Source organism: Delphinus delphis, chromosome 12 (assembly GCF_949987515.2).
Source record: "Delphinus delphis chromosome 12, mDelDel1.2, whole genome shotgun sequence".
Lineage (NCBI taxonomy): Eukaryota > Metazoa > Chordata > Mammalia > Artiodactyla > Delphinidae > Delphinus > Delphinus delphis.
The window spans coordinates 50,907,644-50,926,478 of NC_082694.2; the positions used below are offsets into that span (position 1 = coordinate 50,907,644).

Genomic DNA, 18,835 nt, shown 5'->3' on the forward strand with positions numbered 1-18,835 from the left:
TCAAAACTAATCACTGGCTTCCCCATTTCACTCAGAATAATGCTGAAGTCCTTATAGCCCACGTAATCTAACCCTACCACTACCACCACCATTGGCCTTCCCTGCTCTTTCTTTACAATGCCAGGTACACCCCCGCCCTATGACCATTGCTCTTTGCCTGGAATGTTCTTCTCCCAGATATCTGCTTAGCTAACTCTCCCACCTCCTTTAAGTTTTTGCTTAAATTTTACTTTCTCAGTGAGGCTTGCCTTGACCTCCTAATTTTATACTGAAAATTCCCCCAACCATATCCCAGGAATCCCAATCCTCTTTCCCTTGTACTTTATTTTACAACACACTAGATAGCTTATTTATTTTATTTTGCTTAAGTCTGCACCCCCACCCCCACCCCCACACATACCAGAGTGTAAACTTCAGAGGGGCAGCAGTCTCTGTTTTGTTCACTGATGTATTCTAAGCATCTAGAACACTGCTTGGCATATAGTACACACTCAACAAATATTTGTTGAATTAATTTGTTTTGTGGTTACTAGCTTTGTGTGTGTTTGTTGCACTGTCTTATTTGGACAAAGACTAAACTAAATTGACAATAATTTAATAAATCTAATTGCATGAGTTGCAGGTTTCCCGTTTTCTTTTTACTTCTCTTTGTTTTCAATTTCTTCTTCATGCTACTATAAAATCCCCAAATATCTCAAAACAACTCTATTTTAAGCTGACATTCATATTTCCTCACCTAAGAACCCATGTTCCTCATGTCATTTAATATATATCTATGCCATTTCCATTTCCTTTCTAGTACTCAGCCATACCCTATCTATGCACAGAACAGAACGTATATGTCCAAAAATTCATTATTTTTAGGGCTGCCTAGTCTTATCTATTGGCTGAGTGACACTCACCCTGAGGCCAGTAGTCTGGGTTAGGATTATTGCTGTAAAGAACGGAGAGAATAGGAGCAGTGGTGCATAGAGGAAGATCTGGGGGTTGGCCCTTCATGTGAAAAGGTTGACTCTCTGTTACCCCTTTCCCCGTGGGACAAGGGAAAGAAGACAAATTGGAATGGGGACATTAATAAAATTGTGTGCTATACACCGTGGTATATAAAGCCCTCCCTTGGCACCTTTACAAAATTTTCAGTAGAATCTACATTGCTTATAAGTATTTGAAGGGTGGGTTTTCCTTGGAAGGGACTTGAATATGTTCTGATTCCTACTTCAAGGTTGACATGGGGCCAAAATGGAGGCTTCCATGGCAGGCCTACATAAGGAAACTTTTAGGTGTAGGATTAGCAGAACTAATAAAGACCTATTCAAGTAACTAAGAGAAGTGTTAGGAAAAGAACCATAAAAATGTCAAAAACTCATACAATTAGAGCCCTCCTTTTGGTTTAGGAGTCTGTCTCCCCAAAATATCTGTTTTAAATGTTTAAATGTTGCCTAGGCAAGGAGATTTTGGTAGGGTCCATCCCATTTTTCATTAACACACTTGTTGAGACTAATTAGCTTCTTTGATAAAAAGTGAACAGAGCCTTGAAAGAAAAGGCAAAAGGAAAATATTCATAGTTATGATGACCTGCCCTCCTCTTTGCCCTTACCTAGAGTGGCAACTGGGTCATGGGGAAATGATGGAAGTTACATTCTACCAGCATGCACCTGCAACATCTTGGGGCAGGCATGACAGTGGCCACCCCTGCTCCAGGCTGGCAGCACCACAGTGCATTTGGTGGGTGTGTTGGCAGGGGCAAGCTCTCAGTACCCCCATCAAGGTACCAAGTGCCTCTTGGAGTGGAGGTTGCAATCCTTTGGGGATTGCCCGTCTGCCACGGGTTAAGGTGGTGGGCCATGGGAAGGGAGGTTGACTTCTTGCCCCTGTCCAGGGCACAGTGCATAGGTCCTGCAGCTGGCAAGAGGTGAACTTGCTCTTAGAGAAAAACATAGGCAGAACACTCCATGACATAAATCACAGCAAGATCCTTTTTGACCAACCTCCTAGAGAAATGGAAATAAAAACAAAAATAAACAAATGGAATGTAATGAAACTTAAAATCTTTTGCACAGCAAAGGAAAACATAAATAAGACAAAAAGACAACCCTCAGAATGGGAGAAAATATTTGCAAATGAAGCAACTGACAAAGGATTCATCTCCAAAATTTACAAGCAGCTCATGCAGCTCAATATCAAAAAAACAAACAACTCAATCCAAAAATGGGCAGAAGACCTAAATAGCCATTTCTCCAAAGATATACAGATTGCCAACAAACACATGAAAGAATGTCAACTCATTAATCATTAGAGAAATGCAAATCAAACCTACAATGAGATATTACCTCACACCTGTCAGAATGGCCATCATCAAAAAATCTAGAAACAATAAATGCTGAAGAGGGTGTGGATAAAGGGAACCCTCTTGCACTGTTGGTGGGAATGTAAGTTGATACAGCCACTGTGGAGAACAGTATGGAGGTTCCTTAAAAAACTACAAATAGAACTACCATATGACCCAGCAATCCCACTACTGGACATATACCCTGAGAAAACTATAATTCAAAAAGAGTCATGTACCACAATGTTCATTGCAGCACTATTTACAATAGCCAGGACATGGAAGCAACCTAAGTGTCCATCGGCAGATGAATGGATAAAGAAGATGTGGCACATAGATACAATGGGATATTACTCAGCCATAAAGAGAAACGAAATTGAGTTATTTGTAGTGAGGTGGATAGACCTCGAGTCTGTCATACAGAGTGAAGTAAGTCAGAAAGAGAAAAACAAATACCGTATGCTAACACATATGTATGCAATCTAAAAAAAAAAAAAAAAGGTCATGAAGAACCTAGGGGCAAGATGGGAATAAAGACGCAGACCTACTAGAGAATGGACTTGAAGACTCGGGGAGGGGGAGGCGTAAGCTGGGACGAAGTGAGAGAGTGGCATGGACATATATATACACTACCAAACGTAAAATAGATAGCTAGTGGGAAGCAGCCACATAGCACAGGGAGATGAGCTCGGTGCTTTGTGACCACCTAGAGGGGTGGGATAGGGAGGGTGGGAGGGAGGGAGATGCAAGAGGGAAGAGATATGGGGATATATGTATATGTATATGTATAGCTGATTCACTTTGTTATAAAGCAGAAACCAACACACCATTGTAAAGCAATTATACTCCAATAAAGATGTTAAAGAAAAAAAGAGGTGAACTTGGCAGCTGGTGGACGGTGGGTGCACACATTTGTGGAATGGCGCCCCGGGGTGCCTTTGAGAGGCATCTTGAAAGTATCCCCGGGCAAGGAAACAGGACATTAAGTAGTAAATACAAAACACCATGATAAGTTGAGAGAGAAGAAGAAAGAAGAATGTTTTATATTTTGGTATCTTTAATGTTACAGTACTTTGGCAATTTTTCTGCTTTTTGAACAAGGCACTATATTTTCATTTTTTACTGGGCCCTGCAGATAATGTGGCCAGTCCTGTCTGTATGCATTCCACTTCTTTTCCTTTCTAAGTAACAGGTTATAACATCAGACATGGTGATGTGTCTTTAATTCGTGAAAATAAGCCAATTTTTACAACACATATTATTAATCTTCAGTTACCTTTGATGGGTTTAGCAAAGGGGAATCAGTTTTTCCCATACCCATAAGAATTACCGTATTGTTAAATTCACTTTATTGAATGATTTAAAATTAATAAGCAGGGAAGAAAATTTAGTAGTTGTCAGTAATATTTCATTTTAAATTGCAGTAATTTCTTTTCTGGATGTTCTTGATATCCAGCAACCATGATATAAAATGTTGCTTCTGTATAGATATTATATGACATAGGAGAATTTATTTTCAGTTCTGAGGCATACAAGTCTTCTAAAAATAAAATAAGCATTAAAAATAATTGAGGGGACTTCCCTGGTGGAGCAGTGGTTAGGAGTCTCCTTGCCAATTCAGGGGACACAGGTTCGATCCCTGGTCCGGGAGGATCCCACATGATGCGGAGCAACTAAGCCCACGAGCCACAACTACAGAGTCTGTGCACCACAACTACTGCAGCCCGTGCGCTAGAGCCCATGCTCTGCAACAAGAGAAGCCACTGCAATAAGAAGCCCACACACCAGAACGAAGAGTATCCCCTGCTCGCTGCAACTACAGAAAGTCCACGTGCAGCAACAGACCCAACGCAGCGGAAAAAAAAAAAAATTGAATCTTTGAAATATGCATTTGCTGTCTCTTCTTTTGTTAGGGAAGTGGTATAGCTTAGTAGAAAGAACCCAGGATTCTGAGATAGAAGAAGAAAATGGACAAGTTATTTAACTTTTCTGGTTCCTAGTTTTATGTTTGTTAAATAAAGACCTTCAAGTAACTAGAAAATTTCTCAGGTTTCTTCCAACCCTGGAATCCAATGAAGTTTGAATAGCATGCTTTAAACACACACATACAAACACACACACACACTTTATTTATTTGAATGAATACTACTACTATTAAACAATTTTTTATTTATTTATTTTTTTTCTGGTACGCGGGCCTCTCGCTGTTGCGGCACCTCCCGCTGCGGAGCACAGGCTCCGGACGCGCAGGCCCAGCGGCCATGGCTCACGGGCCCAGCCGCTCCGCGGCATGTGGGATCCTCCCAGACCGGGGCACGAACCCGTGTCCCCTGCATCGGCAGGCGGACTCTCAACCACTGTGCCACCAGGGAAGCCCTAAACTATTTTTAATAACTATGGGTCTTGGAGCATATTTGCATGAAATGAATAGAAACGTACTGAATTTACTCAAGTAAAAATTCTTTTTTTCTTTTTGAGTAGTTGTGTCATGTAGAACAAGAATGTAAAAAATATACATGTATAAATACATATTAAAAATAACTATAAAGTAACCACCACCCAGACTAAGAAATAGAAAACTGCCATACCTTAGAAGCCCCTTGTTTGCACCTCTCTGAACACATCTCTCTCCCTCCCCTGCAGAGGTAAGTGTTATACTGCTTTTTTGAGAAAATCATTCTCTTGTTATTCTTTACAGATTTTACCATCTATATAGGTGGTGTTAAATCATATGTTATTTTTAAAAGAGTTGTATTATAAAAATAACGTTTTGCAGTTCCCAAAGAAAGCAGGAACAACTAAGCCATAGGAAGGACAGGAATCAATACATTTTGGCACTCTCAGTATCAAGATTTAGAGACCTTTGTTCTAGTGCTCTACCAATTAATGTGCCTCAGCTATTAAAGTATTGAGATAGAAAATCTTATTAGCTGAAATGGCTTTTTTCTCCTTAGTCAGATGTCTACCTCTGATCCAATCAGCTGTGGCTGAGGAGATGGCAACATAGTAGAAAAAGGGCATCCACAGTAGTCCCAGTCATTTATTCAGAGGTTATATACACTGTTCAGGAAATAGCTAGATACAATGAATAATTCAGTCAATGATGATGTCACTTTATTTATTTATTTATTATTTATTTTTTGCCTGTGTTGGGTCTTCATTGCTGTGCGCGGGCTTTCTCTAGTTGCAGCAAGCGGAGGCTACTCTTCGTTGCAGTGCGTGGGCTTCTCATTGCAGTGGCTCCTCTTGTTGCAGAGCGCAGGCTCTAGGCGCGCAGGCATCAGTAGTTGCAGCATACAGGCTCAGTAGTTGCAGTGCATGGGCTGTAGGGCGTGTGGGCTTCAGTAGTTGTGGCTCGCGAGCTCTAGAGCGCAGACTCAGTAGCTGTGGCACATGGGCTTAATTGCTCCGCGGCACATGGGGTCTTCCTGGACCGGGGATTGAACTTGTGTCCCCTGCATTGGCAGGCAGATTCTTCACCACTGTACCACCAGGGAAGTCCCGATGTCACTTTAAACAAGTCTGAACTACCATTGGCTTTATTTTCTCATCAATAAATACTGTATTTCACATTCTGTTGTAAAATATCTTCAGATCTCTAAGAGAAAAAAATGCTAACCTTAATTCCGTTAATTTGACATAGGAAATAATTTTCCTTCTTATTATTTTATTTAATTATTACTAGATGTTTCTTGGGTGTCTGTGTTGCCCCTTAATGGAGAAATTCATTGAATCTCACCCACTGCTGCTCTGCATTGGGCTTGTGCTCTCTAGCCAGGCCCATATCTTCTTCTTTTCCCAAACCAATTAAGAATATCAAATGCCACTTGTTCAATAACAAATGTGATGGAATTAAATGCATTCTTTTCTTTTTACCATATAATTTTAAACATAAATTGTGTATTAAGGATGCAGATCATTGATTCTACCCATCCTCTATTTCTAAAAGATTCTGACTCTTGCCTCCATCACAATAGAGCCCTTGCTGGCCTGTTTGTACAATGTGATCCCACCCCTCCCCTGGACTTAGGCAAGTAAGCAAAGGGCAGACAGTTGGCTGGCCCAAGGAGATGCACCCTATTTTGTAGCTAAACCAATCAAATCCTCCTTTTTGAACATTTGAGAAAGGAGACACAGAAACCTAGGGAGTGGTTAGCTGCATCATTTTCATAGGGGAGCTGGAAAAGGTGACTGCCCTGTTCCCACCCTTGCTTTCTCCTTGAATTCTGTAAGATCAGTATTTCTTAAATCACAGATCAAGAGTATAATAAACACTTGAACTAATTTGAGTAGGTTACTTGAAATAAAACTTGTTCTAAAACAAATAGAAAAAAATTTAAAATACTTTTTCCTTTTAAAAAAACTAAGTTATTTCCTAAAACAGTAGTTCTCAAATTTGAGCGTGCATCAGAATCAGCTGGAGGCTTGTTAAAGCACAGATTGCTGGGTCCCATCCCAGAATTTCTGATTCAATATATCTGGGATGGGGGCGGGGCATTATAATTCACATTTCTAACAAGCTCCCAGATGATGCTGATATTCCTGGTCCAAGGACCACTCCTTGAGAAACAATGCCCTAGAAATTATCATCTAAGGTGACCATAGCTAACAAGACTTTTTTTTTTAAACCAAAAATTAAGATTCTTCAGAAGAATGCAATAGTTATGAGTTCATACCCTGGATGAAGCCAGATAACCTAGATGCAAATCCTGGCTCTGCCACTTACAAAGTGGGTAAACTTGGGCAAGATACTTAACCTTTCTCTGCCTCTTCATCTGTAAAGTAGATAGTCTAATAGATAATATCGGTAGACAGCCTAGCACTATACAATTCCAGGAATCCCATTCATATAGACTACAGCATGAATAGCATCACCTAGAATTGTGCAAAGGGGTCATCCTGTTAGGAGTACTTACCTCATGGAGTTGTGATGATTAAGATCATTGTGAGGATTAAAAGAAGCGGAATGCATATGAAGGGTTTAGAACAGTGCCAGCACATGGTAAGGGTTCATTAGGTACTAACTATTAGAAAATGGTCCACATCTTGGCTATGCAAAGAAAATACTGATCACATTGTCTTGGTAACTGTATCTTTAGTTAAGAATTAAAGGAGTTCAGGTACCACTGTGCAGGTGTAGTAGATTAAAAAAAATTTTTTTTAAGAGTCGTGTGCTTTGGAGAGCAATTAAGTGGCAAAAGAATGACCCTAATTCTTCCAGGACACAAAACTATCCTTTACCCTCTACACATAACTAGCATAAAATAAAAGTAAACAAATAGTCACTGCTATCCCTAAATTATATTTTAATTCCTGAAACATTAATTCTCTGATTATCAAGAGGTAGTTAGTATAGATTGGACCCTAATGGTTTTAAAAATTAAGTCAATTCATTTCTCCAACATACTGTGTTCTGACTTAAAATATTACTGAAGGGCATAGGTGATAAATTGCACAATTTTATTTGATAAGATAAGAAACTGCTTTAAGCAGGGAAATTTTTAAAAAACCAAAGTTGTATTTGGAACTGTAGGAATAGTACAAGCCAGGTGAACTTGGTGCCAGAAGAAAAGTCCTTTTTATTTATTATTTTTATTTTTAAAATTTTTTGGCTGTTCCGTATGACATGCAGGATCTTAGTTCCCTGACCAGGGATCGAACCTGTGCCCCCTGCAGTGGAAGTGCAAAGTCTTCACCACTGGACCACCAGGGAAGTCCCTAAGAAAAGTCCTTTGAGACATGCATGTGAATGTTCATGGCAATATTATTCATAAGAGCCAAAACCTAGAAACAATCCAAATGTCCATCAACTGGTGAATGGATAAACAAAATGTGATATATTGGTTACCTATTGCTATGACCAAATCACCCCAAAACGTAGTGGCTAAAAATAACAAACGTTTATTTTCTCACCATTCTTGTGAGAAATCAAAGGGTCAGGAGTCTGGATCTTGCTTTGTTGGTAACTCTAGCTTAGTCTCTCCTAAGGTTGCAGTCAAGGTGCTGGCCAGGGCTGCAGTCTCATCTGAAGACTCAACTGCAGAGGAGGGGTATCTGCTTCCATGCTCACTCATGTGGTGTTAGCAGGCCACAGGTTCTCATTGGCTATTGGCCAGAAACATCAGTTCCTTGCTATGTGGACCTCTCTATAGGGCTGCTCACAACATGGCAGCTCAGAATGAGGGATTCAAGAAAGAGAGAGAGAATGAGAGCCCCCAAGATGGAAACCATAGTCTTTTATTTTAAATTCTAACCTAATTAGATTTTAACCTAATCTCAGGAGTGATAGCCCACTACATTCTGTTCATTAGGAGTGAGTTACTAGGTCCAGCCCATACTCAATGGGAAAGAATTACACAGGGGCATGAAAACCAGGAGGCAGGGATCATTGAGGGCCATCTTAGAAGCTGCAACCAATGTGGTACATCCATACAATGGTACTATTCAGCAATAAAAAGGAACAAACTACAGGGATATGCTACAAATGGATGAACCTCAAACACTTTAGGCTAAGTATAAGAAGTCAGGCATAAAAGACCACATTCTGTATGTTTCTATTATTTGACATTCTGAAAACACAAAATTATAGAAACAGAAAGTAGGTTAGTGGTTACTTAAGGCTGTGGGGGTGGGGAGAAGGGAATTTTTGGTGGGTGATGGACATATTATTAAAATGGATTGTAGTGATGGCTACACAACTCTATATATTTACTAAAAATCATTAAATAAATACTTACAAAAAAGATGGCACGGGATACAAAACAACTAGCCTGTACGTTTCCAAAAATGTCAATATCATGAAAGGCAGAAGGTATTATGTCAGATTAGAAGAAACTAAAAAGCCATGACAACCAACTGTAATGCATGATCCTGGATTGGATCCTGAATGTGGCAGTGGAGGGCATGGGAGAGATGCCATAAGGACATAAGGAAAATTGGAGAAATTACATATGGCCTGTAGATTAGATAAGAGTATTGTACCAATATTAAACGTTCCAAATAATTGTCCTGTGGTTATGTAGGAGAATGCCCTTGTTCTTAATAAATATATGCTCTTTAGGGTGAAGTTGCATGTTTTCTGCAACTACCTCTCAACTGGTTCAGGAAAAAAAGTTGTATGTATAAAGAGAATGTGGAAGAGTGAGAGCAGGGGCTTCCCTGGTGGCACAGTGGTTAAGAATCTGCCTGCCAATGCAGGGGACACAGGTTCGATCCCTGGTCCGGGAAGATCCCACATGCCGCGGAGCAACTAAACCCGTGCACCACAACGACTGAACCTGCACTCTAGAGCCCACGAGCCACAGCTACTGAAACCTGCACGCCAAGATCCCGTGCTCGGCAACAAGGGAAGCCACTGCAATAAGAAGCCCGGGCGCCACAACAAAGAGTAGCCCCCACTTGCCGCAACTAGAGAAAGCCCGTGGCAGCAACGAACACCCAATGCAGCCAAAAATAAATAAATAAATTTTTTTAAAAAAATGAGAGCAAATGTAATTAATTGTTAACAATTGGTTAATCTGGGTGAAGGGTACATGAGAATTCTTTGTACTGTTTTTGCAACTCTTTTGTAAATTTAAAATTATTTCAAAATAAAAAGTTAAAAAAAATAAAACAAATATTTGAATGAAATTCTCCCTCTGTCCCTTAGCTTCCAGCCAGGATCAAATACAATTACCAGTACAAACAGAAAAACCAACAGAAGAAAAAAGAAAACAAATGATTTTTGACCTATTACTTATCAGGTACTATTTTTCTTTGTTTTATTTAATTCTTCTAATGCACTTGGAGCAGTGGTTCTTGACCTCATCTGTACATTACAATCACCTAGGGATTTTAAAACTCCCTGTACCCTGGCAAAAACCACACCGATGAAGTTAAAAGCTCTGGGGGGGCTTCCCTGGTAGTGCAGTGGTTGAGAGTCTGCCTGCCGATGCAGGGGACACGGGTTCGTGCCCCGGTCCAGGAGGATCCCACATGCCGCGGAGCGGCTGGGCCCGTGAGCCATGGCCGCTGAGCCTGCACGTCTGGAGCCTGTGCTCCTCAACGGAAGCTCTGGGGATCGGACCCCGTCATCAGTATTTTTAAAGTTCTCCAGGTGATTCCATTGTGCAGCCAAGGTTCAGACCACTGCCTTGGACATAAAGCTTTATCATCTCCCTCTTAGAATCGTAAAAGTTGAGGCCCAGGGAGATTTTGTAACTTGCCCAGCTTGCAAAAGTGGAAGAGAGGGTAGATGGACATGGGTACACAGAAAAGAAGCGGCATCCATGTGACCCCATTTTCAGGCTCTTACCACCTCACCTTCTGGCCCTCTTGGGTCTTCACCTGGCTTTCCCGAGCGTGGTCTTCAGACAAGGAGCTGAGTTGGATGCTGCAAAATACAATCAGACTTGCTGTGGATTTTAAGGAACTTATAAAATGAACACAAATATATAAAAGGTAGTTAATATTTATAGAAAAATTGTATAAAAGCACATAACTGCTTTGTGAGAGGGTGAAATCTGGTGATGAGAGTAAATTCAATCCAGAAAGTCTTCTTTGATAAGTGGTCAAGAAAGAGAAATTTACATCTCTAGACATTCCTTCTCATGATAACATATCTCCTTTCAAAACAGACAAAACAGACCTTTTTATTTTAATTGTTAAATAAGAAATTTCGAAAAGACTTCACTCCAAATTTAGAATAGTTACATATGCTTCCTTTAAGCCATGCTTCTCAATAACCTGTAAATCACTAGAAAGAATTGTCTCATTTTAATTTAGTCCCATCTATTAATTTTTCATATCGCTGAACAGATAATATTCATGTAATAAACCTTAATTGTTGCTTCTCCTAGGTTTCCCAAACATTTAGAAAATAAGCCTTTTCAAGTGCTATTTAAGCTGAAGAGGAGGAAATTTGACCCACAGTTTATCACTTAGCTCATTAGCATACTAATATGACTACAATTTGCATTTGACTAGGGGGTTGTTTTTTCACTCTTGTAATCTTGTTGGCAGAATATCACAATTTTTGGTTGACTTTTAAAACAAATTGTCTATCTACACTGGGGAAATAAGGTGGTGTTAATACAAGAAGCTTGGAAGTTAATTAATTGCTCTGAAACAATTCCATGTTGGTTTAGCCTCTTAGGTGGTGTTATTTGCACGGCTCTCGCTAATGCTAATGATCAATTCACATTGGCATTTAAACAAAATCAACCCTAAGACATTTCTCACACTTCCTAATGAATGATTCTTTTTTTCTTAGTCTCAAGTTATCTAGTCCTGCGGCGATCTAGGATAGCTCTTTTACTTTGATACGTAAAAGTGTGGCTGAGACTTTCCACTAGCTTTTTCAGGTAACTAATTCAAAATAAACTAACTCTTTTCTAGCTGCTTACCCTTCAAAGAATTTACTTTATGGATACACATAGGAAGGAAAGTAACTGCACTGTGTTGAGGCAATCTTACTGGTATCAAGATTTTTTTTTAATATATTTATTATTTATTTATTTACTTTTGGCTTCATTGGGTCTTCATTGCTGCGCGTGGGCTTTCTCTAGTTGAGGTGAGCGGGAGCTACTCTTCACTGTGGTGCATGGGCTTCTCCTTGCAATGGCTTCTCTTGTTGCGGAACATGAGCTCTAGGAGTGCGGGCTTCAGTAGTTGCAGCATGTGGGCTCGGTAGTTGTGGCTCGTGGGCTCTAGAGCGCAGGCTCAGTCATTGTGGTGCACGGGCTTAGTTGCTCCATGGCCTGTGGGATCTTTCCAGACCAGGGCTCGAACCCATGTCCCCCGTATTGGCAGGTGGATTCTTAACCACTGCGCCACCAGGGAAGTCCCTCGAGATTTTTATTATTAAAAGAACTAATTAAATATTCTAAGTAATAACATGTTATTCTAAAATAGTCTAAAAATATTTTAGAAGTCCTGTAGTAAAAAGCACATTAACTGTAGAGAGAGGTAGGATATCTCTGGTGTAATGATGCCATTACTTTTTGTATGTGGTAAAGACTGAATGTTTGTGTCCCCTGAAAATTCATACACTGAAAACTAATCTTCAGTATGATGGTATTTTGGAGGTGGGGACTCAGGGAGGTAATTAGGTCATGAGGGTGAAACCCTCATTAATGGGATTAGTGCCCTTATAAAAGAGACCTCCAGAGGGCTGCATACCCTCTTTGGCCATGTGAGGACACAGCAATAATAATATGGTGGTCTATGAGACAGGAAGTGGGCTCTTACCAGACACTGAATCTGCTAGCACCTAGATTTTGGAATTCCCAGCCTTCAGAACCATGAGAAATAAATTTCTGTTGTTCAAGCTACCCAGTCTATGGTATTCTGTTATAGCTGCTTGAATGGACTAAGACAGTATGTGTACAAGAAAACCAGTGTAAGGAGATAGATATAGATATAGATATAGATATATAGATGTAGGTATAGATATGTATAGGTATATTTATTGGACAATTGTATATATTTATTGGAAATTATATATATAATACATATGTATAAAATATACATGGAGAGAAACATTTCTTTCCTTTTAGGGGACAAGCAAATATTCATTAGGTCCCTGAGCGCAGCTGGTAAGATTGTTTTGGTTAGATGAAAGAGTGTCCATTTCAGTACCCCACTATATACCTGGGTAACAGGTTTGCATCAGATTTCTCTTTCCTGGGACAAAGTGCCTAATACACTCCTTTACAGTGGACAACGGACTTAAAATATCTGTCAGTTAGGAGTCTAAAATAATTAATTAGTAGTGATAGAATTTCTGGAATGCAGACAAGAGGGAGGAAGGAGAATAAGAAGAATGACACTAAGAGTTACCAAGCACCTACTATATGCAGGACACTATGGTAAACACACTTAACCTATGTTGTCCTATTTCATCCTCTCAGCAGCTGTGAGACAGAGGTACCAACTTCCCCACCTGAAAAATGGTGGAGGTTTAATAACTTTCTGTACACGATAAAGTGATAGAGTGGAGATTCACTTGTACAAAGAATTTGAAGAGTTCTATCCATTTCAAAGTCTGCTTTCTTTTCACTACATCATGCTGCTTTCAGAGTGAAAGAAGGTTCAGGGTCTCTCCTGGCAGTCCAGCAGTTAAGACTCTTCACTTCCACTGCAGGGGGCACAGGTTCTACCCCTGGTAGGGGAACTAAGATCCCACATCCTGCATGATGTGGCCAAAAAAAGTAAAAACAAAACAAAAACAAAAAAAACAAAGAAGATTCAGTAAATTCTGATAAAAACACAAATCTAAAAATTTGATACCCTGTGGAGGGAAATACAACAAATTTTGGGAGTAGATATGGCAAAAAAGGCATATTGCTCAGGACATGGGAGGAGAAGACTAGAAGATAGCTAGAAATAGAGAACAGAAGGAGAGTGAAGACTTTTCAAGGACCCAGGACTAAGAATCGAATGTGCTTGGGTAACTGACTAGGTTAAAACTCTCAGTATAGATTTCTTCTAAGCTGAACAAAGATGAACTGTGAACCTGTATATGCTTACCTCTATGTAGCTATGGTTTTCAAAGAATAGTGTATCACTTGTAGTGGATTCAAGAAGGTTAGCCTGTATTTGTTGCTGTCATTGAGAATTTAGTAAGAGGAGGAATGTAAGAAAAATGAGGGCATTTCTGTAAGATATACACAGGGGAATGAAATTATTGGAGCCATAGGTGTGTGGACCTGCATCTTAACTGGTTATTACCAAAGTTGGGGAGGATAGCTGTTCCTAGAAAGTCACTCGAAGAATATAATCTGACCTCTCTAGGGGAGGAAAAGTGTTATTCAACCCAAGTTCATGTGCCCAACATATGGTGAGGCCAAACCAACCAAAACATCGAAGTTTGGAGCAGAGAAAGGTTTATTGCAAGGGGAACGGGCTGCTTGTGCTCAAAAAGCCCAAACTCCATGACGGTCTTTGGGGGAGAGTTTTTATAGGCAAAATTTGTGGGGAGGACTACGGGGTGTATGACCTTCCTCTGATTGGTTGGTGGTAAGTTAACAGGGTGGTGTTCCAGGAATCTCAATCATCAGCCTTCTGATTCCAACCAGTCTAGATTCCCTGTGCTTATGCTCAGCCTGAAGTTACCATCCTCCACCTGGGGGCCTTAGTTCCTATAGGAACTCAGAGATAAATATCAGATTGCTATACATATCCCCCGAGGAGGAACCAGAACCCTGCCCCATAGCTGCACTATTGTTTCTTGACTGCCTTTCTTTTGTTTCTTCATTCCCTCACTTTCCTAATTAGTAACCATTTGAATCTGCCCTTTGGAACTCAGGGAAGGCCTAGGAGGCTGGAAACCTTTTTCCCACAAACAAGAAATGTTGGACACAGAAAGTCTTTTGTACCAGGGGGGGCCCCACAGGGTCCTGCTTGGTTTCAAAAGGAAACTGACTTCAGTCTAACAACAATTCACCAATCTCTTCAAGAACCCATTATGAATGTGGCACTGGATTCTGGAAGGTGCCGATAAATCTTCAAAATGGCTCCTGCCTTTGAGGAGCTGATTATATGATGTGGAGCTAGAACATAGACCTCTGAAACACTAAATACCCATCATAGATGCTGAGTATATGTGAGGGGCTGCCTCGGGAAGTCAGGGGTTGGAGAGGGGTGTTGATAAGGAAGGCCTCCTGAGGAACTGGAGCAGGACCTTGAAGGCCAGGGAGGTGAGAGAAATTTGGTCAGGGCAAAGAAGAGAAGGAAAGAGAACCAGGTGGGAATATCCAGGCTTGGATCTTCTGAGTCCTGATACATACATATGATATCCACACCGATATATATACAATATGTGCATGAGTGTGAGTATGGCTATATCTCTTTACACTTTAAGAGTACATTACACTTATATTAGTGGTAGGTATAAGTTAATACAACCACTCTGAAGAGCCATTTGGTAATATCCAGATAATTTGCAGCCTTTGTTCCAACAATTTTATTCCTAGGTATATATCCCAGAGAAAGTCCCCCTTTTGTGCTCAAGGGGATATGAATAGAATGGTCATTGCATGTTTTTAACAACAAGATATTAGAGCCAACTTACACGTCAATTTATAGGAAAATGAGTAAAAAGAATCCACTGGAATATCTATGATACAACAGTTAAAATCAATGAAATGGAGCTATATACACAAACATGAATAAAACTCAAAAACAATGATAAGGGATAAAAGCAAATTGCAGAGTATATTCAGAATGATATTCATATAAAGTTTTAAAAACATGCAAAACAGTCCTATATGTCACATATATGTAGTAAAAATATACTACAATACTACCTGTCAGTGTGGTAAAAAATAAAAATAACCTTCGTGGTAGTGGTAACCCCTGACAGTGACAAAGTTTAATACAACTGGGAAAGGGCCTTCAACAATTTGTGTAATAATTTATTTTTTAAACGGTGTAATAGGTCCATGGGTGCTTATTTTGTTGATCTCTAACATTTTGTATGCCTGTAATGTTTCAACTTAAAAACATTAGAAGAGGTAAAAAGAAGACCAAAAAGATACACAGTGAAATGCTTAATAGTATTTATTGAGATTATAATGCAGATTAAATTTTCTTCTTCATTTTCTATATTGTTAAAAATAAATATATCATTTTTATTTAAAGTTTTATAAATGAAAACAACTTTTAAAAACAGATGCATTACAGAGCCATGCCATTTTGCAAGGGCCTAGAATAGTAACTGGTGTATATTAAAGTCTCAATAAATATTTACTGAATGAATGAATGAATGAATGAAATGAATGGATGAATAATTGAGACCTTAGCAATACAGGCCGGTAGGGAGGAAGAGAAAGTAGGAATGGTGGAGGCAGGCAAGTGCCTGAGGCAGATCCTATATGGTACAACGTACAGTGGCCATATTCCTATTCCTAAGGAGTAGAAGCAATTCAGGTATAATGAGGTTGGACAGAGGCAGAAATGTTAACCTGATCACTTTTCCCCACTCTCAACTAACTATTCCTACCTTCCTTCTCTTTCTCACCTACCTGTGTTGCTGAGATTCATTCCTAGCACCTAAGCCTACCTATCACCATCTGTAGGACAAGTGGGAATGTTTGTATATAAATGGCATCCATGGTCTAAACAGCTAGCCTAGGTAACCTGGGTTGTATCTAGACATGGAATGGATAAAAGCCAGTTAATTTGCACTAGTATTGTCTCAGTTTGGGCTGCTATAACAAAGTATCAAGGATTGGGTGGCTTATAAACAACAGAAATTAATTTCTCACAGTTTTGGAGGCTGGAACTCCAAGATCAGGGTGCCAGCGTGGACAGGTTCTGGTGAGAGCCCTCTTCTGGGTTGCAGACTGCTGACTTCTTATTGTATCTTCATACAGCAGAAGGGGCAAGGGAGCTCTTTGGGGTTCCTTTTGTAAGGGCACTGATCCCATTCATGAAAGCTCCACCCTCATGACCTAATTATCTCCCAAAGGTCCCACTGGCTAATGTTGTTACTTTAGGAGTTAGAATTTCAACATGAATTTTGGGGGGACACAAACATTCAGTCCATAATAAGCATCAAACCCTCAAAATATTATCTCAAATATTTCATTAAGCTGGGGCTGAGGCACCATAGAGAGATTATATGGATTCAGTAATACATTCCCTTGCTTTAAATGAGTCCATATTTTTATTTGTACCAAAGTTCTTATACACCCAAGCAGAATTATATACCACTTGGTAAGAGTCTGCTTATTAAACTGATGAACAAGGTAATTCTTTGGGCTTAGGCTATTTGAGGAAAATACAACATGAATCTGCACAGAAAATAGCAGTAATCTTCTAAGTACAGACAAGTCAATTGTATTTGTTGTGCGCTAACAGAAAGACTCCTGGGTTTTAGTAGATAGCCCACTATATAATCATCCTGGCTGAATAGGCTCAGATACTTTGTTTTGAAGGGAGTGCAGAAATCCTGCAGGTTTAATTGCCAATAAATCAGCATGACCTCCACTCCCTGGCACTCCTTTTCTACAATGATCTTTTCAACCAGAAAATGAAGAGATGGATTTTACAGTGTGTGTGTGTACTGCCTATGGTAAGATAACAGAATTATACTTGCCATTTTCTCCATTACAGGCTATGCTAGATAATGAAGGACTCTATTAATGACATGTTCTGTTTGCTTTTAGGTTATTTTCATCTTGTATTGTAGTTACTTCTTTTTGTTATTATGGAGAGCTGTCTTTCTTTTTAAAAAAAGAACCTTCTATCATTAATTCAATATTTTACCATCACCAGAGATTTTATTCCCCAGTTAATTCACAAGAATTTGCATTAAAATATTCTGGATCACTCAAAAAGCTATTCACGAACTGATTGAATTGGATGTTACTCTTAGCTGATTTTCAGATTTGGTTTAAATAGCTATTTTAAATTAATATTTCCAATTCATGACTATAACCAATACAGACATTTTAACACTCATCCATACCCAATGTAACATAAACCTGCTGTTTGCACTGTTGAATTGTTTGTATGTTGACGTTTATTTTAGTTTGAATGAATAATATTCTGTGGTAGATATTTATTTAGATTTTTATATAAACACTATAAGAAAACATCAAAATTTAAAACTACTAAATAGTAGGTTCTACTTTGTGCTTAATTTCGGAGTGCTACTGCTACCTATTCTGAAATTTAGGATGATGCTTTTCTTGCCTGACCACAGGGTGTTGGACCAGATGATTCCTTGAAGCTCTGTCTAGCTCTAAGATCTCTGATGCAACCTGCTGGGTCAGGACACCACCTTATTATGGGCTGTGTGCTGGACAATATTGTTGTGCTTTAAATATACATTTAAAAATGTTTTAAGGGGCTTCCCTGGTGGCGCAGTGGTTGAGAGTCCACCTGCTGATGCAGGGGACACGGGTTCATGCCCCGGTCCGGGAAGATCCCACATGCCGCAGAGCGGCTGGGCCTGTGAGCCATGACCACTGAGCCTGCACGTCTGGAGCCTGTGCTCCGCAATGGGAGAGGCCACAACAGTGAGAGGCCTGCGTACCACAAAAAAAAAAAAAATGCTTTAAGAGTGAGAAGATTCTGGGATGATGGCAGCAGTGACATAGTTTTTTAATCTTTCCAAATCCCCATATTACAATACCTAGAGCCACTAGATAGCAAAACTGAAAACATTTGTCATAAAATTAGATGATAAGGTATCCCCAGAAAACCCAAACTACAAGCAAATGAGAACAAGCCACCAAAATCCACAAGACCTTCCATTTGTGTGGGAGAAAGCATAGGAAAGCAATAGGGCCTCTGATGCACCTGAAAACAGATTAGAAAAAATAGCCAATAGATATTTACTGGAAAGGCAAAAGACCAATTTGTGAATAGCAGTTGAAATTGGGAGGTGTTTCCCCTATTCCAATGGCGGATGAATGTGAGAGGCCTACAGGGAGGATGGAAGGGACTAGAACAGATTGGTCTCAATAAGCTTATGAAATTACCAGCTAGGGCTCCCTTCCAGAATAGAGCCTGACCCAGCCT

The 18,835-nt window shown here is 39.7% G+C and overlaps 1 long non-coding RNA gene and 1 other non-coding gene across 3 annotated transcripts in view; one reads left to right on the plus strand and one right to left on the minus strand.

The window, feature by feature from the left end:
• Positions 1–18,835, plus strand: part of LOC132434921 (uncharacterized) — a 321,045-nt gene that overhangs the window by 23,213 nt on the left and 278,997 nt on the right. For both annotated transcript variants that reach the window (XR_009521452.1, XR_009521453.1), the window contains exon 3: positions 9,975–10,068. This is a non-coding gene — a long non-coding RNA (uncharacterized lncRNA). The remainder of the gene's footprint in view (positions 1–9,974; positions 10,069–18,835) is intronic.
• TRNAG-UCC (transfer RNA glycine (anticodon UCC)) lies at positions 7,967–8,039 on the minus strand. Its single transcript has one exon. It is a non-coding gene; the product is annotated as a tRNA-Gly (tRNA).